Raw genomic sequence first — 26762 nt, 5'->3', positions numbered from 1 at the left:
TTTTCCACTTTCTAAGGTCTTTCTCTATCTCTTAAGTGATTAAAGTTATCATAGTATAGCTCTTCCACATCTTTTGTTAAGCTGACTTCTAGATCCTTGATGTTTTTAGATACTATTTTAAGTGGGATAGACTCTTTGATGGCATTTTGCTTTGCTTCACTTTTGTATATAAGAATGCAACTGATTTTTGTGTATTGACTTTGTATCTATTCACTTCGCTCTATTAGTTTATTGTTTCTAGAAACGTTTTCTGTGGATTCTGTAGAATCTTTTATGTATGTTACCCTGCCAACTGCTAAAATGATAGTTTGAGCTCTTCTTTTTCAATTTTGATCCCTTTGATTTTATTTCCTTGCCTGATTGCTATAACCAGGACTTCTAATACTATGTTGAATAGAACTAGAGATATTGGACCACCTTGCCTTTCAACTGATCTCAGAGAGAATTATTTCAGTCTTTTACCATTAAGTCTACAGGCTGCAGTCTTGTTATTGATGGCTATTATTATCTTGAGAAAGGTTTCTTCCACCACTATTTTGTTTCCTTAACATGAATGGATGTTGGATCTTGCGAAAGGTTTTGTCTTCATTCATTAACATATCATATGGTTTTATCTTTCCTTTAATTAATGTGCTCATAACATAATAGTTAATTGGACTGGAGTGATAGCACAGAGGGTAGGGCATTTGCCTTGCACACGGCCGACCCAGGTTTGATTGCCCTATCCCTCTCGGAGAGCCCGGCAAGCTTCTGAGAATATCCCACCCGCATAGCAGAGCCTGACAAGCTATTCGTGGCATATTTGATATGCCAAAATCAGTAACAAAAAGCCTCAGAATGGAGACATTACTGGTGCCCGCTCGAGCAAATCGACGAACAACGGGACAACAGAGCTACAGTGCTATTATGTTAATTGATTTTTTTGAACATCTTTTCATCCCTGGGATGAATCCCGCTTAATTAGGTTGTATGGTTATTGTGATATACAGCTAAATGGAATCAGTTAGCTAAGATTTTGTTAAGAATTTTTGTATCGGGGGCTGGAGTGATAGCACAGCGGGTAGGGCGTTTGCCTTGCACGCGGCCGACCCGGGTTCAAATCCCAGCATCCCATATGGTCCCCTGAGCACCGCCAGGGGTGATTCCTGAGTGCATGAGCCAGGAGTGACCCCTGTGCATTGCTGGGTGTGACCCAAAAAGCAAAAAAAAAAAAAAAAAAGAATTTTTGTATCGATTTTCACCAGGGAGATTGGTCTGAAATTTTCTTTTCTGAAAGAGTCTCTGTCTGCTTCCAGTTTCAGAGAATGTGTTAGGAAGAATTTCTTTGTCTTTATATTTTGGATGAGTTTAAGGAGTATAAGCAGTAAATCTTCTTGAAGTTTTGATTGAACTCACAAGTGAACCCATCTGGACCAGTACTTTTGTTCTTGAGAGATTCTTAATTACTATTTTAATTTCCTTACGTATTATAATTAACGTTTTTAGGCTTTCCACTTTTTCCTTGTTCATCTTTGGGAGATTACACGCCTAAGAATCTGTCCATTACTTCTCGGTTCTCCAGTTTAAGAGTATATAAAGTTGTTCATAATAACCTCTCATTAAATTTTGAATTACTGAAGAATCTTTTGCAATTTTTCCCCTTTCATCTCTAATCTGATTTATTTTAACCTTTTCTCTTTCTCTCTTCATGATTCTCATTAAAGGTTTGTCTATCTTATTTATTTTTTCAAAGAACCAGCTCCTGGATTCACTGAATTTCTTTGAATTGTTTTCTTGGTTTCTGTGTTTTTAATTTCTACTTATTATTTCCTTCCTTCTCCTACTTTTTGGATCTGTTTGTTGTTACTTTTCAAGAGTTTTGAGGTATGTGTTTAGGTTTTTGATTTGGGCTTTTTCTTCTTTTTTAATGCAGGCCTACATTGCTATGAATTCCCCCATAGTATAGCCTTTGCTCTATCCCATAGATTTTGGTAGTTTTATGTTCATTTAATTAATTTCAAGGAATCTTTTAAACTCTTTCTTGTGTTCCCTCTTGAGCCAATTATTGTCTACCAGCATTTTGTTTAGCATCCAAGTGTTGGAAGTTTTCACCATCTTTTTTTCTGTGATTAATTCATTCTTTCAAGGCATTGTGGTCCAAGAATGTAGTTTGTACAATTTTTGTTTGTAAATTTATGTATGTTTGAGTTGTGCTCTAATATGTGATCTATCCCGTTGTTCTGTGTGAATTAGAGAAGAATGTGAACTCTAGTATTTCGGTGGCTATAGAACCCTGCATATGTTCAATAATTACAGATCTTTCCAGAACCCTGTATATGTCCAATAATTCCAGATCTTTATCTCCTCATCTAGGTCTTTTGTCTCTTTACTGATGTTCTGTCCAATTGATTTGTCCAGTGGGGAAAATGATGTGTTATTAATAAATTATTTTATTTCTATAAGTTGAATATATATAAAAATAGAGCATTCCTATATCTTAATACTGCATGTGTGTGCTTGATGTATCACTATATCACTGTCATCCCACTGCTCATCGATTTCCTCGAGCAGGCATCATTGTGAGATTGTTGTTACTATTTTTGGCATATCGAATACGCCACGGGTATCTTGCCAGACTCTGCCGTGCGTGCGGGCAGGATACTCTTGGTAGCTTGCCAGGATCTCCAAGAGGGGTGGAGGAATTGAACCTGGGTCAGCTGGGTGCAAGGCAAGCGCCCTACCCGCTGTGCTATCACTCCAGCCCACTTGATGTATAATTCATAACTAGAAATTCTAGCTTTAAATCTTGAAGTGCCCTTTTTACTAAGGGTCTCTGCACTTCTAAACCCTCACAGCACAACTTGTCCACTGTAACCATTTAAGCCTACATAACTACACATTACCTATACATAAAACCCAAAATGAAGACTATAAGCCCTCTACTATAAGGCTCAAAACTTATAAGCTAAGTGTGGAACTGGTACAGAGTGACATAAAGCAAAATTTCCTCTTCATGATTTTGTAGAATAGATTTTTAAAACATTCCAAGAAATAGGGAAATTAAGAATAGTGAAACCATAGAGTTAAAAGGAAAAAAAGCATAAACCACAGCAGCACCAGTCACACCAATGGCAGGAATCCAAGCAGAATTCAAGTTGTAGTATTTCTAACACACCTTTCTGGTTTGAGAAATTCCAGCTATCATATATGGCTCAAACTTGACTCAAATTGGACTTAGTTCTTCCACATGCTCTATAAAAACAATTTTATGGTATACAGACCAGAGGACTTGGTCACCTTGGATTTTTGGAAGAGAATTGTACATAAAAATTCTTTATCTTGACCAAATGGAGATTTAACACATCATTAAAATATTTACTTTTACTTTGTTTTCTTATCTTTATTACATTGTGGGTATTTTCAAAGAAAATAAAATGCCAGAATTCTGAGTCTTATTTACTCCACCTCTTAGTTGTCCGATTTTTCAGGACAGTAGAAAGAATTCTGTGCACTAGATTGCCCAGGTTTTCCAAAATACCAGACAAAACAACCAAAGACATCAAGGAGGGAGTCTTTATATTTATTCAGACCATGAACCTTCCAGTTATAATGACATATTCATTTCCATTTACTAATAGCTGGGCACAATACATGAATGGCTTATTCATTATACAAATATTTTTTCAATGCCTCCTCGGTACAAAGTGCCAATATAGACATGCCATATTCATTCTTACTGACTGCCAGCTGAGCAAAATGAATAAATTTTTGAATATTTATTGAGTGTCCCTCAGTACAAAGCACTAATATAGTCTTATAGAACACACTAATAAATAAAAATGTGGCTGAACTCATTTCCAAATATTTTTTCACCTAAATATCCCATCTTACATGTTAATTTGTAACACGATGATGATCTGGGGCTGGAGCGATAGCTCAGCGGATAAGGCGTTTTCCTTGCACGCAGCCAACCTGAGTTCGATTCCTCCACCCCTCTCAGAGAGCCCAGCAAGCTACCAAGATACTCTCACAAGGCATAGCCTGGCAAGCTACCTGTGGTGTATTCGATATGACAAAAAGAGTAACAAGTCTCACAATGGAGACATTACTGGTGCCTGCTCAAGCAACTAGCTGAGCAACAGGATGAGAGTGATAGAGTGATAGATGATGATCTATCTTTAGAAGAAATATTGTATGACTTTTATGACCAGGTTTTAAATGATTAGCTCGGACTAAATTTATCTTGGACTATATATACACCTAATGATTCCTGCTACTATATTTTTAACGTCTGATTACATAATGTTGCTGTGCTAGTCACATAGCAAGAGAGATGGAGACAGAGAGAGAGACAGAGGGAAGTCTGAATAGCATTTTGTTTTTTAATTCCATCTTGAATTCTAATAAAAGCTGCTGCCTCATCCTCCTCCTCCAATACTCCTCCTCCTCCTCCTCCTCCTCCTCTTCCTCCTCCTCCTCTTCCTCCTCCTCCTTCTTCTTCTTCTTCTTCTTCTTCTTCTTCTTCTTCTTCTTCTTCTTCTTCTTCTTCTTCTTCTTCTTCTTCTTCTTCTTCTTCTTCTTCTTCTTCTTCTTCTTCTTATCCTTCTCCTCATCCTCCTCATCCTCCTTCTTCTTCTATTTCTTCTTTCCTCCTCCTTCTCTCTCTCTCTGTCTCTCTCTCCCTCCATCCTCAAAATGTGAGTAAATGAGGCTTCAGTTAATTCTATCTAAAATTTGAGTAAATGAAGCTTCAGTTGATTCTAGCCCCCAAACCTCAAGCTTGCCCAACTGATGTGAAAAGAATCGATCAATTACCACCAAACTGTCATATGGTTGAAATGTCTTTATTTAGTAGTAGCAAGTTTTGAGATTATAGATTATGCAGCATCAGATAACAACAAATAAGGAACTGTGACTAGTAACATGTTGTGATGTCTACTGTGAAAATATTCCAATAATGCATGACTTCATCTACTAGCAATTTAAAACCATATTTCAAATTCAATAATTTTTCTTGAACTCACATGAGAGTTTGAGCCAGTTCAAGCACACACCGTATTCTTAAGAAACATACTCTAGCAGGTTGAAGATTCAGAAATAATCAAATGTGACTCACTAAGGAAACAGACAAAATAAAAACATAAAGCCAAATAGACAGAACAGCAGGTTAGGCAACCCTGCATATGGCCACTAGGATTAGATCCCCAGCAATGTAAATGGCCCTAAATCCTGCCAGGAGAGAGCCCTGAGCACAGCACCAGGTAAGGTCTGACAACAGATAGTTGTGGCCAAAAAGAAAGAACAGGAAAAGAAAAACAGAAATGTCATCCTCATTCTCATAGTATGCATAGAAAAGTATTTGAGGGGCTGGAGCAATAGTACAGCTACAAGGCATTTGCCTTGCATAGGTCCACCTAGGTTCTCTGCCCAGCACCACATATGATCCCCAAGCTCCACAGGAGTGATCTCTGAGTGCAGATGCAGGAGTAAACACCACTGGGTGGAGGGAGCCTCAAAACAAGGCAAGGAAAGTATCTGACAGGATTCACTAAGCATTTGTGTGAAGGAAAAAAAAAAAACAAAGTAAGAGAAAGGAATACTCTAAATCTGGTAGCTCATAGTATATTTAATTTTAGGAATCAAAAAAGCTAAATAATGTTCTACTCAATCAGAAAGAAACATTCCTACTCTTATCATTCCTACTCAACTTTCTAAAAGTTCAAGCTAGTGCAATGAAACAAAAAAAGTAACAGGAAGCAAGCCAGAAATGTGACTCAGTGGCAAAGTGCAAGCCTTGCATGCATGAGATATGGTCTTGATTACTGACAACACAAAACTAAATAAAATTTAAAATAAGCCTTTCTTAGAATTAAAAGAAATAAGGAGCATATAGGCCGTTAAAGAGGAAAAAGCTATTTGTCTTGTAGACTATAGGCTTATGTGTGTAAACGAATTTAAAAATATTTTTCAAGCCTACAGAAGTTATCTGAAATAACTATTGAGTAAAATAATTCAATATTAAGAAAAGACCTGTGTATTTATATCTTAGTAATAAGTAAATATAAACTGGAAATGAGAGGTACAAATATGTACCTGTAAACAAGACATGTAAACCTGTATTCTAAAACTATAAAACATCAATTTAAAAAATGTTTAAGTCTACAAAAATACAGTAGAGCAAAAGTGCTATAATAGTGAGTTGCAAAATATATATTTAAAGCATCAATTATCCTAAAACTATGGATTTAATCATTTCAATTAAAGGTGCTAGAGAGATGATAAAGGGGTTAAGTGCTTTTCTTGCATGTGGCTGACTCTGGTTCGATCCCCAGTACCTCAAATGGTTCCATATGCCATAAGGAATAATCTCTGATCATAGATCCTGGAATAAACTCTAGCAATTGGTGTGGTTCAAATTCCCCTACTTAAATAATCAACACACCATGTATAATGGGTAAATATTGATCAATGCAATTGAAGAAAGACTGTGAATAGAGATACCTACATAAATCTACGTACATTTTTACTTATTTTCTGCAAATGTGGTATTCAAAGGATAAAAGATATTCCTATCAACAAATTAAACATTTAAACAACAACAAACACATGCCAAAAAAAATGAACCTTGATCCTTACATTACATCTTCTACAAAAATAAGCTCAAAAATAGACATGGAGGGGCCAGAAAAATAGTACAGTTGGTAGGGTAATTGTTGTCCATGTGACCAACCCAGATTCGATTCTAGATTCCCATATGGTTCCAAAGCCCCACCTGGAGTGATTCCTGAGTCTGGAGCCAGGAGTAACCCCCGAGCATTGCTGCGTATGGCCCCCAAACCAAAAAATAAATAGATAAATAAATAGATAAAGACATGTATCATAAAGTACAAAAACCTAAGTCATAAATATTCAGATGGGAAATTAAGTGAAAACATATTAGTGCTCCCGGGTTAGGAAAAATTATTTTTGGGAAAATGAGAAAGCATAATCCATAAAAAGATATTGCTTGTTTTTATTTATTAATACTCTATACTAATTTATATACTTGTTATATATAAAATACTTATATTATTTTATATTTATAAATATATGTATATTATATATTATTTTATATTTATAAATATATGTATATTATATATTTTGCACTATATAATATTTATTATAGAATATGATTGCTATATTTATATAAATATGTCATATACTTATATAAATAGTTATACATATATTAATATATTATAATAAATGATTATGTTATTTAAATTATATCATATATAATTATATACAATATAATACATCACTCATTCATCAATAATTTATAATATATTTTATATTCTATTATATATTAAATATATATTAATTTATTGATGTTCATTAACAAATCTGTGCTTCTCTAAAGATTGCTTCTCATTTTTATCTATAATATTCCCTAATTGAATGTTATACAAGGAAAGTTTATGTTGCATTTGTAGTAAGAGAAGGTAAAATGCCAGACATTATTCATCATTGTTATTTTTCTGTCTCTACTGAGCTCCTCTATATAATTATCTGTTCAATTGCAAACCTTACTACTTTTTAGCGAAAGTTTACCACTGTCCTGTTAAAAAGTGAAAACAAGTCAGAGTGAGAAGACAGCAATCAAGGCTTTTGCCTAGCACACAACTGACCTGGATTCAATCTCTGGCACCCCACATGATCCCCTGAACCCTTCTAGGCATAATTGCTGAGCACAGAGTCAGGAACAATCCCCAAACTAAAAACCAAATAAGTAAATAAAGTAAAATAACACACAGCATTTGATATACTCCAGAAAACCTACAGGATAAAGTCTAGACTTAGTTAACTAATATCATCTTAGATCTTTCCTTTCTTTTGTCACCTCATGCTATTATTACCTATATTCACTGTTCATACTAGAAATACTGAACATTCTTGAAATATATCTTGTTCTATGTCTCAAAAAATACTATTCTCTCCATATAAAACAATAAAATCATTTTATGTTACATCACTGTATCACTGTCATCCCGTTGTTCATTGATTTATTTGAGCAGGCACCAGTAATGTCTCCGTTCGTCCGGCCCTGAGATTTTAGCAGCCTCTCCTTACTCATTTTTCCCAACGATTCGAGGCTCTTTTCAGGGTCAGGGGATAAGACCTGTTATTGTTACTGTATTTGGCATATCGAATACACCACGGGGAGCTTGCCAGGCTCTTCCTTGCAGGCAGGATACTCTCGATGGCTTGCTGGGCTCTCCGAGAGACATATATACATGTCTAACTTTTACTATTGTACCTGGACTAACCATAAGAAATCTATATACTAAGGAAACATTGTCTTTTAAAGGAGTTAATTAACTTTGCTAAATGAGAAATTTCACTTCATTATAATTACATGAGTTTTGAAATTATAAGTAAGCAAACACACTGCACAAAAATGCTTTAACAATTTTTAACAAATGTTTAAAAATTTAAACATCATGATTCAAGACTGGAAACAACCCAGCTATCAGAAGCCAAATTAAATAAAATTGAGACAGGGAATGTTGCCACCTTTGCTTCATTTCCTCCTCTATTAGGGTTATAATAAATAATGATAAAGTTGTTTTTCAGGAAGTAAAGCTGGACATGTGTAAGAGGATGAAAACTGGCCGTTAGCTCTCCTTGGTATCGAAAGAACCCAGATTTATGCTTCCTGTGAAACCAAAAATCTGGGAAGCTGACTGTGAGTGCTGATTTAAAAGTGAAAAGTCTCACAAGGAAGAGCTGGTTCTCACAAAATCCAGCAAAGGATAGTCGTTATCCATATCTAGCCTTACTCCTACAAAGCCCTACAGGGTTAACAGGATGATACAGGAGGTAAGGCAATTGACTTGCCCCTGTCAGACCCCAGTTTTATCTTATGCACCACATAAGGTGTTCTAAGCACTACAAAGAGTGATCCCTGAGCACAGAGCCAGGAGTAAGTCCTGAGCATAGCCAGGTATGACCCAAACCATTACCCCAAACAAAACAACAATGACAAAAAAATAAACACCATTGCCCCAAACGATAACAATGACCAAAAAATTTTTAAAAAGACCTTTCAGCTCCCAAGACTGAGGAGACAGGTATGAACTTTATCATTGGTGTCCTTGACAGTTGACCTCATAATAAAGGTTCTTTTCCATTTCAAAGATCAGTGTCATAGAATTGGCTGTGTCCCTAGGCAGTAAGGCTTTGCTTGGTTATATAACCAACAACAGAGAAAAGTATGTAAAATGTGTGGTATATCCATACAACAGAATGATGCTTGATAATAATAATTTAAATATATATATACATACTATACACACAACAGCATGAACAAATTTCAAAGTATGCCCAGGAAATCTCCTGCCCCTGAGCCAGACTGTCTTCACAGGGACCCTCTAGGAGGGGCTGGGTTGAGTTTCCCTCCCCACTCCAAGCAGAGCCCCAGCAGCCAAAAACCAACAGAACTCAGCCACAGACATGCTCAAGGCCACATGGCTGGACAAGCCTAACCCATGAAGGAACGACAGAGGAATCCAGGTTTGTGGAACCCGTGGCTGAGATCACTAATCCTGCTCAGATCAGGACTGGGCCTCCTCCACCCAGATCCCCAATTTTCCAGTAGCTTGTCAGTCACACCCACAAACCTCCCTCCCCCCTCATGCTATGTAATTTCATCATCAACGGCCAAGATCCAGAGACTATAAAACAAAGCTCCTGGAGAGAGTGATGCAATTTTTCCTGGAGTGTGCGGCCGCAAATGCAGCCACATGACCTCTTCATCTTTATTTTTATTTTTTATTTTTCCCCACACGACAGAGCCTGGCAAGCTACCCATGAAGTATTTAACATACCAAAAACCTAACAACAGCTTGCTCCTTGTGTTCCTGGAGTGAGCAGACACCACCAGGCTACACTAGCATGCAGGAGAGACAAATGAAGACATTACTGATGCCTGCTAGAACAGATCAATGAACAAAGGGACGACAGTGATACAGTGATACAGTGATGCCCAGGACAAAAACCTTTTCACAAAAGAAGACATATATAAACTCTGATTTACATAAAGCTCCAAATAGAAAAATTATAATGAAAAATTTAGAAATTTTTTTTCTGTGGATGTGGAGCAGTAGGAAGAAATGCTATGAGTATATAATAATATTCTATAAAGGAGATATAATGTTCTTGGTAGAAAATTATGCTGTTAGGATTACACAGATTTCAGCTGTCAAATTAATCAAATGTATACCTAGATTTTGTATTTCTCTGTTATGTAAATTTTATCATGATCATTAAATGAATATCTAAGTTTAATTAATGATTTGCATGCTAGAACATCAAGAGAAATATATTTATAATAATAACTTAAACTGATTTCCTCTATATGCCATGCACCTGATAAACATTAAGTTTCACAAGCACAATCTAAGGCAGTGTTTATATATCACTACTTTATAGATGAGGAAGCTAGTAGTCAAAAAATTTTTGATGAATTTATCTCAAGTGAAACAACTGGTTAACAATGGAACAAAATTTAAACTCAAATTCTTTTGTCACCAAAGCTCATATTTTATCCATATCCTCTGCATCTTTAGAAAACAACTCATTTAGGCTACAAAAGTTACTTAATTTATTGGGGCTTCACGTGGTGCTCAGGAGACCTCAAGTGCTATGAATAAGCCTCCATACCACCCTTGGTCATGGAACTTCCATATGAGGTCCCAAAGAGGCAGTGCTGTTCAGATTATGTGGTGCCAGGAGTTACCTTGTTCGCTCTGGTGGTGCTTGGGGGCATCCAGGGATGCTGGACCTGGTGATATTTAGTAGACTATGTGGTGCAAGGATTCAACCACATGCAACTAAATCCATGTTCCATCCATAGATTCTTATCCATAAAGAATCCATAGATTCTCTCTCTTTCTCTTTTCATCTCTCTCTGTCTCTGTCTCTTTCCCTCTCTCTTTCTTTCTCTCTCTCTCCTCTCTCTGTCTCCCTATATAGATTATTTTTGAAAGATTTAGCATTGCATGAACTTTCGTTCAGTCACAGGCCCTGAGACAAGAAATGCAAGAGAAATTATTTTCATGGAGCATCTCTGGACTCTCTCTGATCCTGTTGATGTAGGCAGGTAGACAGGGAAAGGCCCTGGACAATGAAACAGTTCAGCAAAACTTCTGGGAGGAAAATTCCAAGGCTGATCCACTTTGTGGATACGAATAAGACCTTGAGTAGCAGACCCTGAGGAGATTGGACCCCTCTCCATGAAGGAAATTCCTTTAATTCTCTCGGACCTCTCCCTCAAACTGATAAACTTTAGTGGTTTGGCCCAAAGAAGACTTTCACCACACCCAGCCTCCCTGGTAACCTCCTAAGCAATAGACTTTTACCTAGGAAGAAGCCCCACATGGAGGCAGGTTGGAGAAACCCTATAAAAGCCACCTTGAACAAAGGAAGGGTGCGCATATGCTGCCCAAGCCCATGTGCTGGTTGCGCCCACATGGCCGAGCACATGTGGTTCCTCAAACACATGTGGCTCCTACATCTCCCCTCTTAAGATGTGTACTTTCATGCTTCTGTGTCTAATACTAGGATGTGTGTAGGGCTCTCTCCACCCTTGGAAAAGTCATGTTCTCTCTTAAGTGTGTTCTCTCTCTCTCTCTCTCTCTCTCTCTCTCTCTCTCTCTCTCTCTCTCTCTCTCTCTCTCTCTCTCTCTCCTCCTCCTCCTCCTCCTCCTCCTCCTCCTCCTCCTCCTCCTCCTCCTCCTCCTCCTCCTCCTCCTCCTCCTCCTCCTCCTCCTCCTCCATACCTTCAAAAATCCTCCAAATAAAATCTATTTATTTTACTGCTTGTCTGTTCCTGAAATTCCTTTCTGCAAGACGAGACAAGAACCTAGTAACCCTGGGTTCCGGGTGACAGAGGCGGTTGGGGAGAAAGTGACTATCTTTCTCCTCCCTGTTTCACCTGAGTCACTGGTGGTGCTCACTGACATCACTGTGACAAAAGGCAGAGTGTCCTGAGTCTCCTTTTATTGATCATTGTACCTCTAAAGGGCACAATTCAGTGAAGTCATCAGAAGAAGTTACAGAAAGAACGTTGAAGCAGGCATGGCATGTATTGTTTCCTTGTGTCCACAGGCCAGTGAATTTTGGCTTAAGGAAAGAGATCCCAAACCAAAACTGAAACCTTTCTTGGGCTACAAGTATTTGGGTTTGCATCCCAAAGACTGGGTTGGCACCTGAAATCTCTATCCCAAAGACAAACTGGGCAAGCATCTGAAATTTGCATCCCAAAGACTAGGCTAGACCAGAGCCCCTGGAATTTACATGTCAAAGATCAGGCTGGACTTCTGAGAGAAAAGGAAAACTTCCCCTTTCAATATACTGAAATTTATGAAATTATTTACTGAAGGCAGTTTGAAGGAAAAAAAAGTTCAGCTTCATCCAAACTAGTCAGGACACATGAGAAATCTCGCCCGTTTTCATGAGTCCCTATGTTCCTGCCCGTTGTACGGTGGCAGTCTACGGTGGGCTCATCTTGATGGCTCAGTTCTGTCCTAACAATTTAGTACAGATTTCCTGACTAGAAATCCATTGATCAAGTTCACATTAATTTCATATAAAATTATTTAATAAATATCTTTGACAAAACTCAGATTGCTAAAAGTCCATACTAATCAGAAATTAAATACTAGTGAAATTTTAGTAATATGCATGCAGAACAAAATTAATTTAGAAACAAAGCTTAGAGTTTATTTTAGCTTTGTGACTAATTTATATAGGACAATCAACATTCCACTAGTAAACCGATTTTCTAATTTCCGAACTTAATAAAAGTACAAACACTTATCTAGTGTTTGTAAATACTAGTTCCTAATCCTCAAGCAAATTTTGATATTGTCCTTAAATAGGAAAATATCATGAAAATATAAAATAGTTAAATTGACCTAAAACTAAAAAAATCAGAGCAAAGTTAGAAAAGATTTTTAAATATTTCCTCTGACAAATGTAGAAGAGATTTATATATCTTTAGAAGTATAAATGACCCTTCCAGTTAAACTTAAATTATATCATGATGAATGTGAGGAACTGGCCCAGAACTGACCACAGGAATCAATTTAGCTTTCTCAAGACTCTTTTTACAGGAGCCCACATGGCAGAATAACTTGATTTTCTGCCCCTGAGCAAGGAATTCAGATACAAGCACCCCGGGTCGCAAGAAGGGTGGTGGTCAGACCAGATAACCAGATGCTTCTCACAAGACCTATATCACAAGACCCATATCACAAGACCCAGGACTGCCCCCAGAACCGGGACATTCCTGAATATTGGCGTAAATACTGATCTCTAAAACTATAGGCTAAGGAGTGATGTCCTTTTAAATGGAGTGGTTAAGAAAGTTTGTAATATTATGAATCTATTGACTATGAAATGCGCGGGCTCTGCTGTAACAGCCGGGGAAGGCCTATATAAGATCTCTTTTGGAGAAGCTCGGGGTTTTTGCCCCACCTGCTGGACCTGCGTGTCCACGTAGGCGGCTGGACCCTGGCTAGCCAGTCTTAAAATAAACCCTGCTTACTGTTTGCAGTCTCTGGAGTCTCTTTGTCGTTATAGGGAGATCTCGATCTGCGCCCTAACATTGAGTTATAAAATTTATTAGAAAAATTATAGGTTAGTAAATTATTGGAATAGAATCTAAACAATGGAATAACAGGATTGAAAGACTTTTTTAAGATCATAATATTTTAGAACTTTTAAACTCTGAAAGAGTAAGATGGACCATAATATGGAGAATTTTATTTTCTATGGTATTAGTAATTGAAAAAGTGGTAGCTGTTAAAATTGCACTTATAATACATTAGGACTCAATCTAAATGTGTTATTAAAATCAATTTAACGCATTCAACATTAATTATTATTCAAAGTTACTATCAGCAGGCACTGAGCTCTACACGGGGGTAGTGGGCTACAAAAGAGAAGAAGCTCCAACTTGATGGATCTTAAATTGAAATAGAAGATTTAAAATAATAAAACTAATTAATAAAGAAGAGACTAAAATTATAATACAATAGGTTATAATGTAAAAATATATAGAATACTAAATGCATTTTGGGAACAATATAATAAATAATCCATATTAGAAACAAATATGCAACCTCTCTTTTTAAATTGAAAGCTTTAAAAATAATCAAGTTTCTCCAATGAACTAATTTTGTGCTTTTTGTCTTTATGAGATAAAGTGTGACTATACTGAGATTGTCTTATAATAGTAATCATTAATTTTAACAATAAAAAAAATTTTGTTGAACCAATGTATATAGGGTCACTATACCACTTGTAATAAACCTTCCTGGGTTTATCTTAGCATCCATCTCCCTTTTTGTTTACTAAAAAAACTTACAATTATATCAGCGAATACCCCACATCTGACTCTCTGCTTCAGTATGATGTTGTGTATAGTTTAATAAAATCATTTTTCTACCTTATGGCCACAGTGATTAGTACATCCAGAATAAGTTGGGTTTGGGCAGATGTTTCCTTTGAATTAAAAATTATTTTTCTGTATTATCCATAGTACTGGAATGTTTATGTTATTTTCTTCTGGTTCTAAATATCACCTAACAATATCAACTAACCTGTGGCACTTCTGTAACCAATTTTAGGGGTGATAAGAAAGAGTCAAGTTAAGAATGAAATAAGAGGCCAAGATGTGATCCTGGGGGCCGCACGTGTGTGTGGCCTCTCTGCAGCTGCACGAGAGTGACTCCAGACGCCAGCTAAATTACTTTCGGCATGGGCAGCTCCTTGCAGAATGTCTCCAGACTGAGAACTAAGCCTCGGCCCCACGCCCGCCCAGGAGGGGAAAGGTATTTCTCTCTCTCACCTCTTCCTTGCCGGGGGTGAAGGGCGTGGTGGCCGCCATATTATGACGACCACAGATGGGGTTTACAAGCTTGCAATGATCCAATATCTGGAAGAAATCTCCCTGGACTCCAAAACCTCATATCTCTTCACAACAGGTCTGACTCTAGTGGGGTACTCCTAACAATAATAGTGAGGTTTGTGTTAAAATATTGAATGTAACCAAAGTAAATAGAAAGTAAAGTGAAATTTATCAGTTACAAGGCGGGGGGGGTACGAGGGGGGGTACGGGGGGGCGGGATGGGAGGTGTACTGTTTTTTTTTTTGGTGGTGGGATATGGGCACTGGTGAAGGGATGGTTGTTTCAGCATTGTATAACTGAGACTTAAGCCTGAAAGCATTGCAATTTTCCACATGGTGATTCAATAAAATAAAATTCTTAAAAAAAAAAGAATGAAATAAGAAAATCAAGGAAGCAAAGTGTAGAAATGTATTCTGGCTAGATCTTTTGAACTCTAATATAAACTACTCGCTTAATTTCCTTAAACTGCATTGGATCATATTTCCTAAAGAACCCTGATATTAAGGAGCCTAGTACATAGCAAAATTAACATTAGAATATTTTGTTTACTTCAAATCATTGGTACCAAGGTCTTCTGAAACTTTGGTCTAAAAGACATGGTATAAAGGCACTTTCTACCTTGTAATGTTTAAACTGTTCTCTCTCCCACATTTCATTCTATCTCATTCTATCCCAGATTCCTTGTTTCTATAAGAAATAAGCAACTCACAGCAGTTTAAGACTAAACATCTCAAAGAAGTTTATTGGCAAAACCAATTTTTATAACAGTTTATAAAATAACTTTGTTTAAGAATACTTTCAAAACAATAAAGATTCACCTTTAATTATCGTTCTCAGTGCTATTACATCCTAATTGGGCATTAGTAATGTGAAACACAAAATATCTCTAGGTGTGGGTAGAGAAATGGTTGGAAATTGAAGTTTATGTAATGTTATTACACTAAAAATAATCTTTAATGTTTGAATTTTATGTGGTTTACACTTGTAGAATAGCTTTGAATCACCCAACAGAGTCAGGTCCTATTTAAACAATTTTTCAGTTTAGTGGGTGCTTGATTAATGACTTTTCATGTAATATAATTTCATTATAATGATGACAAGTATCACTGTATCACTCTCATCTTGTTGTTTGTCAATTTACTTGAGCGGGCACGAGTAGCATCTCTATTACACTCAGCCCCGAGATTTTAACAGCCTCTCCTTACTAGTCTTTCCCAACAATTGGAGGCTCTTTCAGGGTCAAGGGAATGAGACCTATCGTTACTGTTTTTGGCATATTGATACGTCATGGGTAGCTTGCCAGGTTCTGCCGTATGGGAGGTATACTCTCGGTAGCTTTCCAGGCTCTCCAAGAGGTATGATGATAAGAAGAAGAAAAAATGTCCCAGCAGGGGCCACTATCTGTGTGGTATTTGCAAGTCCCTCTTATGTCTATGGGGTATTCTCCAGGTACTTGGGTTTCCTCCTACATACAAAAGATATCCCCCAAAGGGCAGACTGCTTGGCTAGTCTAAATTGACCCTGATGAGTATGGATGAGCATAAGAGACCTGTGATGGAAAGGTTTTCTGTACATTCATTTTTCTACCTTGCCTCCAATTTTCTAGGACAGGTTACAACCATCTATCATACTGAACTCAGAGAGTGGGATGGAAATGAATGAATGAGTGAGTATATTGAAATTTTTTCTAACACTATAAATGCTTCAAGTATTTATTTAGATGTTCGGAAATGTTTCTCTGACTAGAAATACAACATAAGAATTTATCTTTTTTTTATATTAAGTGGTCTATGGTAAATTATAGACTGGAGCAATATCACAGTGGGTAGGGCGTTTCTGGGTTGAATTCCTCCATCCCTCGTGGAGAGCCCGGCAAGCTACTGAGAGTATCGCTCCTGCATAGCAGAGCCTGGCAAGCTACCCATGGCATATTCAATTGCCAAAACACTAACAGCAAGTCTCACAATGGAGGCGTTACTGGTGCCCACTCGAGGAAATCGATGAACAAGGGGACGACAGTGCTACAGTGCTATGGTAAATTATATTTCTCATGTATTACTTAAAGTCACAATTTTAAAGACCCTAACACTGGCATTAAGTAAGGACTTACTGTAAAATAAAAGATAGTAAACAATTTAATGGACTCAGAATGGAATGTTTTTAATCAAATAATATTATTTTCTTTTTATCTTAAATAAGTACTAGTATAAATATGTTTAGGTTGTCTTCTCATTTTTCTATACATATATTTTTTACTGTTGTTATATTTCATATTTCCTACTGTTTATTTTTGCTTTAGTGTTTTAGTATTGTATTTTTCATACTGGTACATAGTATGGATCATCACATTTATGACTTTATAACATTTTATGTGATAAAATATATTTAACTCTATTTCCTCCTTTTACCTTACAGAAACATATTGACTAATTTTCTGCAAAACATAATTTTATAATGCAAAGATGGACAAATTCATTTTTACCAGAACACTTACACTGATCATGTATTGAAAGAATGCAAAATAATAAAACTCTAATGATATCATTATTATGATACATGAGTGAATATACTAGACAAAAATTAACCTAAAGACAGTGGTGATAGGTACTGACTCTGGTTGTGGGTGTGGTACTGTTGTTCTGTAAACCTAAGACATTGATATTAATTCTACTAGTGAATCATGATACTTCAATAATATTTTTTTTAATTCACCTTATTACCACTACTCTTCAGAAAACATAAGAGAACACAGGGAAATAGGAGTATATTCCCAATTTATTGTCATTCATGTACCTACTCATCCAATGCTTTCAATAAACACTTGACTATTTACTCTGTACCCAAGATCTTTGCTTCATGAACATCCTTTAAAAATTCAACTTTTGCTTTTACTGTACGAGGAGAGACAGAAATAAAAACAACTGATGATACTAAAACTTTTTTAGGCACTTTATATAGGTAATGTAAAAAGTTTTGGAAGTATAGCAAGAGTTAGCCTGAGACATAAATATTGATCTAAAACATAAATGTCGTGCTTATTTTTTTTTAATCAGTAGACTCAGCTATCATTTTAAAGTTTATTATTCCAAAGACCGGATCAATAATACAGTGAGTAGGGCACTTGTCTTGCATGCAGCCGATTCAAATTCGGTGCTTGGCACACTGTACGTCCCTTGAGCCCTGTCAGAAATGATCCCTGAGCACAGAGCCAAGAGTAAGCCTTAAGCATAGCCAGGTGTGGTCCCTAAGCAAACCAAATAAAGTTAAAGTGTTATGTTCCTTCTAATTTTAGTAAAAAATTTTATTTTACTTCTTTATTTTTTTCCTGCTTTTAAACGCAAAAAGTACACCATTGTATCCTTATTATACTTAAATATATGCACAGTACATATTTGGTAGGTGTGGGAAATGACTCAGTAGGACACAACTATCACTAATCCAACCATATATTCTCTGGAGGTACATTGTAATTCAAAGTTGACTCTGGGAATGCCTCGCAGTCTTAATTTAATTAGTATGGTTCTGATCTTCTTATAGTATTAACATCTAATCTTTTGTCCCTATGGACCAGCCGGTTCATTATGTTTTCTGCCTGAAGCTTAGTGCACATTGATTTCCAATTACCAGTTTATAAAACTGCCAAGTCATCTTTCTCAAATGACTGTTTTCAACCAAGGAGTTTTAAAATTGTGCTAGTCAATTCAAGTAACTGAAGCATTAATTAAAAACTGTAGATTTTATAAATGGATAGATTTGAAGACTATCATGCTGAGTGAAATGAGTTAGAAAGAGAAGGGCAGATATAGAATGCCCAGTATGAAACTAATATCCAAGGCCAGGGAAAATAGGTCAGGAAGACTGGTTAATGGTTGGTCAATGGTATGGGAGATGGAACGTAGATAATATTGAGGAGGGTCCATTATGACAATAATAGTTGGAAATGATAATTCTGGATAAGAACTGAGTCTTAAAAGCGGGTAAAGGATATAGATGATGACCTTTCAGCATCTGTAGTGCAAACCACAGTGCCTAAAGTGAGAGAGAGAGGAGAGAGGTGCCTGCCATAGAGGCAGGCTGGGGTGGGGAGTGACTTGAAAGAGTGGGAGGGACACTGGGGACCCTGGTGCTGGGAAATTACACTGCTGAAGGGATGGGTCTTGGAACATTATATGACTGAAACACAATCATGAACAATTTGGCAATGCTCTATCTCACGATGATTCAAAATAAATAAACAAATAATAATAAAATAATGAAATAGACTTGTAGATTCTAAATAAGGGCTCAGGGATATGAAAGCATTGTTACAGGATTGCAAAAGAGATCATGAGAACGAGGAAAACAGACTCTTGGTTCTAAAATGATCTGACACTATAACAGATATGCCCTGCTCCTGTTGTATTGTGCTGAACTTCAGACTTTGTCATTAATAATATTCTATAAATTTGAGTAAACTACTAATGATAAATGGTTATTTCATGAAAAGCCTATTTTTATTAAGTAACTTACTTGGGAAACTAAAGAGCTTGTGTGATAATTCAGACATTTTACTCATTAACGTAGGTACCTATCTGAATAGAAACATCTGAGAACACAAAGGACCTAAAATAATATTGGTTAAAGCAAGAGAGAATTTTTTTTCTTTTGGGAGCCTTTAGGGGGCCCACAGTGTTTTGGGGTGTCAAGAATTGAATCTGGGTCAGCTGCATGCAAAGCAAGTACCCTACCTCTCCACCCCTGAAAACTTTGTTTCTTAAAAGCTCGAAGGAGGTGGTGGTTCAAGTCCATGAGGTATTCAGGAACTGTGATTTGTTCAAGCCTTTTGTTTAACCCTATGTCTATAGGATCCTTGTCTTTATGGTTCAAAAGATAGTTGGTCTTTATGGAAGTTAGTGCTCTAGGGGTAAGATCTGTGTTTCAGCAGCTAAAATAAAGGGGAAGTTATTTTGTTTTGTTTGTTTTTTAATAGAGGTAAAGTAGGCTATGATAAGTAAAGATTTGCAGATGCATGCACATAGGCCTATTTTTTTTCTGACAGATTTAGTCACACAGCCATGCCTGGCTGCAGTACGAGCAAACCACTGTTCTTTGTATTCTGGCAGTACTCTGCTTCTTCTGGAATGTAGACATCCTCTCCCCAGGGGAAGACAGCACATCAGAAGGCCCACCAGTCTCTGCCTCACGATTTGATGTAAGAGCTATTTGAAAATATTTTGGCAATATAAAAATATGGAAAAAGTGAAAAATTAAAATCAACCTTCCCAATATTAGATCAGAGAGAATGCTTGGGGAGAAAATAATATACTTTTAGTATATGAATAGAAAGGGGGGGAAAAGGCTATATAGATATTTATCAGCTGAGGAAACAAACAGAAACCAAAAAACAAAAATCAAACTAAAGAAAGGAATATTGATCAGAAAAGTGACCAAGAACTTCAGCACTGAAGAAATTATTCAAGGGATCAGGGAGATAGAATTGTAGCACTGCCGTCCCATTGTTCATCCATTTGCTCGAGCAGGCACCAATAACGTCTCCATTGTGAGACTTGTTACTGTCTTTGGCTATCAAATATTCCACGGGTAGCTTACCAGGCTCTGTCATGCAAGCAGGATACTCTCAGTAGCTTGCCTGGCTCTCCAAGAGGGACGGTGGAATCAAACCCAGGTCGGCTGTGTGCAAGGCAAATGCCCTATCCTCTGGCTATCACTCCAGTCCAAACTGTACTATCTTCAGAGAGATAGTACAGAATTTAAGGTGTTTGCCTTGCACACTGCTAACCTTGGTTTGTTCCTGTGTACTGCATAAGGTCTACCAGAGTAACCTCTGATCAGAGCCAGGAGAAAACCCCAAGCATCATCAGTTGTCAGAGCTAAAAGAAAAAGGTAATAAAGAATCTTGCATGGTTACGTTAAGATGTAATTTTCCAAAATCAACTTAATATTTACAAAAATATTATTTGGCCCTTGGCAATGGTCAAAAAGACACCTCATTGATACTTAGTTCTTAGTCAAGGGAAATGCAGATTGTCCTTGGAAGATAAATTGTTATGAATAATAGTGGGAAAGAGTATACTAGATCTTGGCCTTGTTTGGAAATAAAGACATCAATAGGGAACCTATAATGTTGAGATGAGGAGTAAATGGAAAAAAACATCTGTAGAAGTCACTGAACAGCCTCTAATAGGTCTAAAGTATAATCATTTGTGTGGGAAAATGCTATATAACTTCCAAACTAGTCTAAACTACCACTCTCTCTATACTCATATGTCCAAAAAGCTAAGAAAGAAATCATCACTGTTTCGTAACTGAACATCATTCACCGTGGTTTATACCACATTTCCTTTGTAAACATCTTTCAACTGCTGTAAGCTTTCATAAATAATCATAACATAACATGTAAGGACAAATTCAGACCAAACACTCAGATCAGAAGTAGCATAATCCTTAGATCTTTAAAGTCCTTTATATAGACACTGTTTTAAACTATAAAACAGGACATCGACATCCTACTGGGACTAAGAACACTAAAATGTCACCTATCCCCAGTATCCTAAGGTAGGGAATCAGCTCACAAAATTAATATTAAGCATATGAAACTAGTTTAATGGCTTTTGAAATCTAGCAATAGTAAAGGCATAATAGAAATATCATCATCATTATCATTATCATCATCATCATCCCTTTGATCGCCAAATTTCTCGAGCGGTCTCAGTAACGTCTCCATTCATCCTAGCCCTGAGATTTTAGAAGCCTCTCTTTACTCATCCTTCTCAACGATGCCGCATTGAAGTCTCTTTCAGGGTCAGGGGAATGAGACACAGCATTGTTACTGGTTTTGGCATATGAATACACCATGAGGAGTTTGAGAGGCTCTCCCATGTGGGCAGAAAACTCTCACTAGCTTGCCAGGTTCTCCCAGAGGAAGAACTAGGCTATAAGATGTCGAGGAGCTTGATTTTAAGTCTCTGGATATTGGCCATTAGTGGGATTACACGGCGCTGGGAGCAGTCCTGGGCATGACCACCTACCTACTGGAAAATGGGAAATCTGGGCGGAAGAGACCCAGTCTGAATCTGAGCAGGCTTGGAGGTCTCAGACCCATGTCCCACACATCTGGGTTCCTCTGCCAGTACATTCATGTGTGAGGCTCATCCGAACGTTTGGAGAGGGGCCTTGAGCATTGCCCCTCTTATAAAATTAAGAATTTTTATTCTTATAATATAAATATATCTTCAACAAATAAGCATGCATACAAAACAGAATACTATTCAGCTATGACAATGACATCTTGTATTTTGCTACAACTTTGATGAAGCTAGAATTGCCATGCTAAGTATAGTGAGTCAGAAGGCAGAAAACAAATCCTAGTACAAATGAGTGTCTTACTCACACATGGAATATGAAGAAACAAAACAAGAGAACAGATAATGTCCAATAAAAATAAACCCTGAGATACCACCAATAGAACTGAGGCTGCCAATAGGTTAGGAAGTGTTGATGGATGAGAAAGTACTTAAGAACATGGGTGAAAGGATATTGGTACACACGTACTGAGTGTAATGCAATACCATAGTATGCCTAAATCATCAATGTTGATAATATTATAAAATATCTTATATCAATTTATTTTTTAATTTTTACGAAGTAAAGAAGTTACTAAGGTTGTTTTTGGGGTTTTTTTGGGGGGGGGGTGTTGGGGCCACACCCAGCGATGCTCAGGGGTTCCTCCTGGCTCTACACTCAGGAATCACTCCTGGGGGTGCTCAGGGGACCATATAGGATGCTGGGGATTGATTGAACCCAGGTCGGCCACGTGCAAGGCAAATGCCCTCCCCACTGGACTATTGCTCCGGCCCAAAGAAGCTACTAAGATTTTAAAGCAAAAAAGTTTTTGTACAGTTACTTTAAAACTTAGAGACAGCAATAGGATAAATTGGTGCTAATAAACTGGCAATAATCAACCATCTGATTTTTTCATGCTTCTATCAAATAAGTATAAGATATAATCAGTCAAAAAGATGCTTTTAATCATTCTTAGCTGAAATATTTGCTATAAAAACATGTTTTTGTTCTGAAAACCAAATACTATGGAGAATAAAAGAGTAAGATTACAACCACATTAGAAATCAGTTAACTACACGGTGGTTTCAGATACGACATTAGCTTCTAGGGTTAGACTGATTACAAAGCTCCAGATCAGGATGCATACTTCACCAGAACTGTGCAATAAAATCAATCAAGTATGGAGAGAAAACCAAAACTTCATATTTACAAAAAAATTAAAAATAGTTTAGTAAAAAGGAGAAGGAATTTGCTTTGCACATGACTTACTAGAGTTCTACCTCCAGCACTCCGTATAGACCTCTGAGCATGGCCAGGAATCATCCCTGAGCACAGAGCCAGGAGGAAAATCGAGTACAACCAGGTGTGGCCCCAAAACAAAACAAAACAAAATGAAATGCATTTTACATTACTATAGCTAGAAAGAAACGAAGCTTTATCAAGATTTAGCCCATGAACCGAAAATTTGCATGCATAAGATAGGCATATGCTTAACAACAATTAAAACAATTTTTGTGAGAGCTATGCAATAAGAAATTATTTAGAGGCCACCAAACAAAATAGCGGGAGAGCTTTTCCTAGTTTGAGGTTTTATAACTTATTCTTCAGAGGGAGTCATTAAACTTCTCTGATAGAAATAAACCTGAGAGGCATTACTAAAACAAAATTCTACTACTGCCTAGGGAAGCAGTAGATAATGGAATGAAGAAAGTGAGCCCAGCAGAAGGCAATATGGTGGAGTGAAGATGAACTGGAGAAACTCTCCTCATCTAAGTGTAACTATCAACTCTTTAGCCTTAGTTATTGCTGCCTGTAGCCCCAGAGTCCTCGAGAGAATCCAGAAATGTAATGCTCAAGTTAACTTTTCTTTTAAGAGACATTTATGGAAATAAAGACAAAACAATAACCAAACAAAATACTGTACTCTTGACACAACTTTAGGTGGCCTGTGGTTCCAGGACAGAAATTAAGGAGCATGTATGAGAGAGAGCCAGAGGGAAATTAAGTCTCAGCTCTAGTGCCCAAAGTTCCCTTCTCCTGGTTTATTTCCCACTTACTTCCTCACTTGTAAAATAAAATTAAAACTAGAGAAAATCTCATCTGCATTATTGTGTGGATTAAATGACAAAAGGCAGGTAAAAAAATTCTTTGTATTAATTATGCCTAAAAATAAGGTATTTACTAGTGATAATAAATAGGTGATTAATATTGTATCATTGGTTTTAGTAACTGGTTTCTATTATATCCTGAGCACTATGAATTATAGCACCTCCCTTTAAATCCTTTCAGAACATGAGAGAAAAATAGAATCTGTTACAGATGAGAATATTCAAAAAAGAATAAAATGTGTTCAAAGTATATGCTCATAGAAATCTAGCATTTGTTCATAATAAATATGCCCATAACATATTGTAGGATTCCAAACCTAAACATATGCCCCAAAGCTAAAGGTTACAGATTTTTACATCAATTTATTGTCTTACTGTCTTATCTGAAGAACTGGCATCTTCTATAAAGTAGAACAATTGAGTAGTTTCTGCCTATGATTTCTTAGTTCTATTTGGAAATAAAATCAAGGTATTATGTTTTTCTCTGACAGTTTAAAATTTGAAAGTCTAATATAAGGAAAACATTTCTTTAAAATTTTATGCCTTACATTGAGCCTGAAACTTTAAATCATAAAAGAAAATTAAAACAAGACTTTGTAAAAGAAGCAGAGTGTGTGACATAATTATCAGCATTCTTTAGTTAATTTAAAACTTTACTATCCTCTTTTACTATAATAATATTTTAATCTAAGAATGTTGTAATTTATTTTTAGCCTTATTTTATGTAAATTCCATAAAGTAAAATACAAAAATTTATTTGTACAAGTATGAGGAAAGATTTTGATTTGCTTATTTATAAAACTAAGGGCTATATGTTTTATAAGGCTTACCAGTTTTCATTATGTTTGAAATAATTCCTTATATTTTCACTTTAGTCTCAATGCAAGGAAATAAAGATTAAAGCAAGGTTATCCATTCAATGGAATTCAACATCCAAATAACCAAATTCAATTTTTCATCGCATACTCTAGGTTAGAAGTTTTCAGACTATTCTCTGCCAATCATATCTAATCTAATCTTTCATCTGTTTTTATGCATAAAACTTTATTGAAACACAATTATGCTCACTCATTTGTGCATTATCAATTACTATCTTTGCACTGGAGTGGCAAAACTAGGTTGATGGAACTGAAAGAATTTAATGTACAGTGCCAAAAATATTTACATTCCAGTTCTTTCCTTGCAGAAAGAAAAATGGCTTAGGATTCAGCATAGCTGGAGTTTCAAATCTCTGTATCTTTCAAAGAAAGTTCTGGCCCTTCACTCCCTCCTTTGAGATAATCTTTAGGCCCTTGGAACATCCTGCCTGATGAGAGTCTTGTGACAGATAGTTTATGCTAACACTGGTTTATGGTGGTATCTTGGCTTGTCACTTCTCCAGCACATGGAGACCAACTCCAATAAAAACTCAGAATGTCATAACTTGAGTGAACTTCAGTGGGTAGCAAGACTTCAAACAGTATTACACATTATTGCTGTGAGAAATACATACTACCCAAACAACTCCACCAAGAGAGGATAACTGGAAGCTTGGGCTTGATTTCTCTTGGACTCTATACACACTTTATCTTTGTACAATAACTATGAGTTCTTTCACTATAAAAAAACATACTTATGAATAAAGCAGCTTTTTCTGACTTATAAGTGTTCTAGTAAACCCGTTAGCCTGAGATGGTCTTCAGGGTCCATAAACATAAATTATTCATCTCAGTAAAAGCTTGTCAATCCCTGCAAGGGCCATTTTTGACAATTAAAATGTCAAAAGGGAAAAAATGACTATAATGTAAGTAAACTATACCCATACAATTTAAAAAATAAATTCTTGTTTTCTAACAGTATCAAATGATCCAACAAAATCTGTATCTTTTTAGAAATTTTAATCCATGAAAAAAGCCAATACATAATTAATTAAATTCAAGTCTATTTTCTTTAACCTATAGAAATCCTGTTATAAATATTTTCAGCAGAAAGTACTTATTTGGAAAAATCACAAGGAAAAAAGTGTTGTGTTCCAAAATGCAGGTACAGTTCCCTATGGTCGCCAGTCATGACAACTTAAAACAAAAATTTATCAAAAACAGGATGAAATGTTCCTGTCCTTTTAGTGACCTTTTGTTTCCTAGTTTTAGCTAACACAAAGGTCAAAGCAGATTATAGGAAGCCAAGTTGACATACTGCATATTCTTGACTTTCAATAATATAAAAATAAATTTTCAATAATGCATTTCTAAAAACTAAATTAAACTCATACTTAAGGAGATATTTTGTTTCAAAATTCTAAAGTATTATTGCACTAAGTAGAGAGACAACTCTAATGGGGAGAAAGCCGGAGTTCTGCAAGGCTTTCACAGATAAGACAGAATGTCTGCTCTTTTATAGGAAGAAGCAAAGAAGCCCACAGTGTATAAGATGTACATCCTGGTCAAGTTCACAAAAGCCTAAGAAACAGAAGTATCTAAGTTCAAAGGCAGTAGAAGATGAATGTCTCCAATCAGAGAGTGATTCATCCACCCTATGGCTTCTTATTCTACTCAGGAGTTTGATGGATTAGATGACTCCCACTGCATTGGTCTAAAGGCAATCATCTATCTTAGTCCCTTTAATCAAATGCTAATGTCTGCTAATGTCTGGAGTCAGAGCTATAGTACAGCAGGTAGGTGCTT

The sequence above is a fragment of the Sorex araneus genome, chromosome 6 (genome assembly GCF_027595985.1).
Source record: "Sorex araneus isolate mSorAra2 chromosome 6, mSorAra2.pri, whole genome shotgun sequence".
NCBI lineage: Eukaryota > Metazoa > Chordata > Mammalia > Eulipotyphla > Soricidae > Sorex > Sorex araneus.
This window is presented reverse-complemented; position numbering follows the sequence as displayed.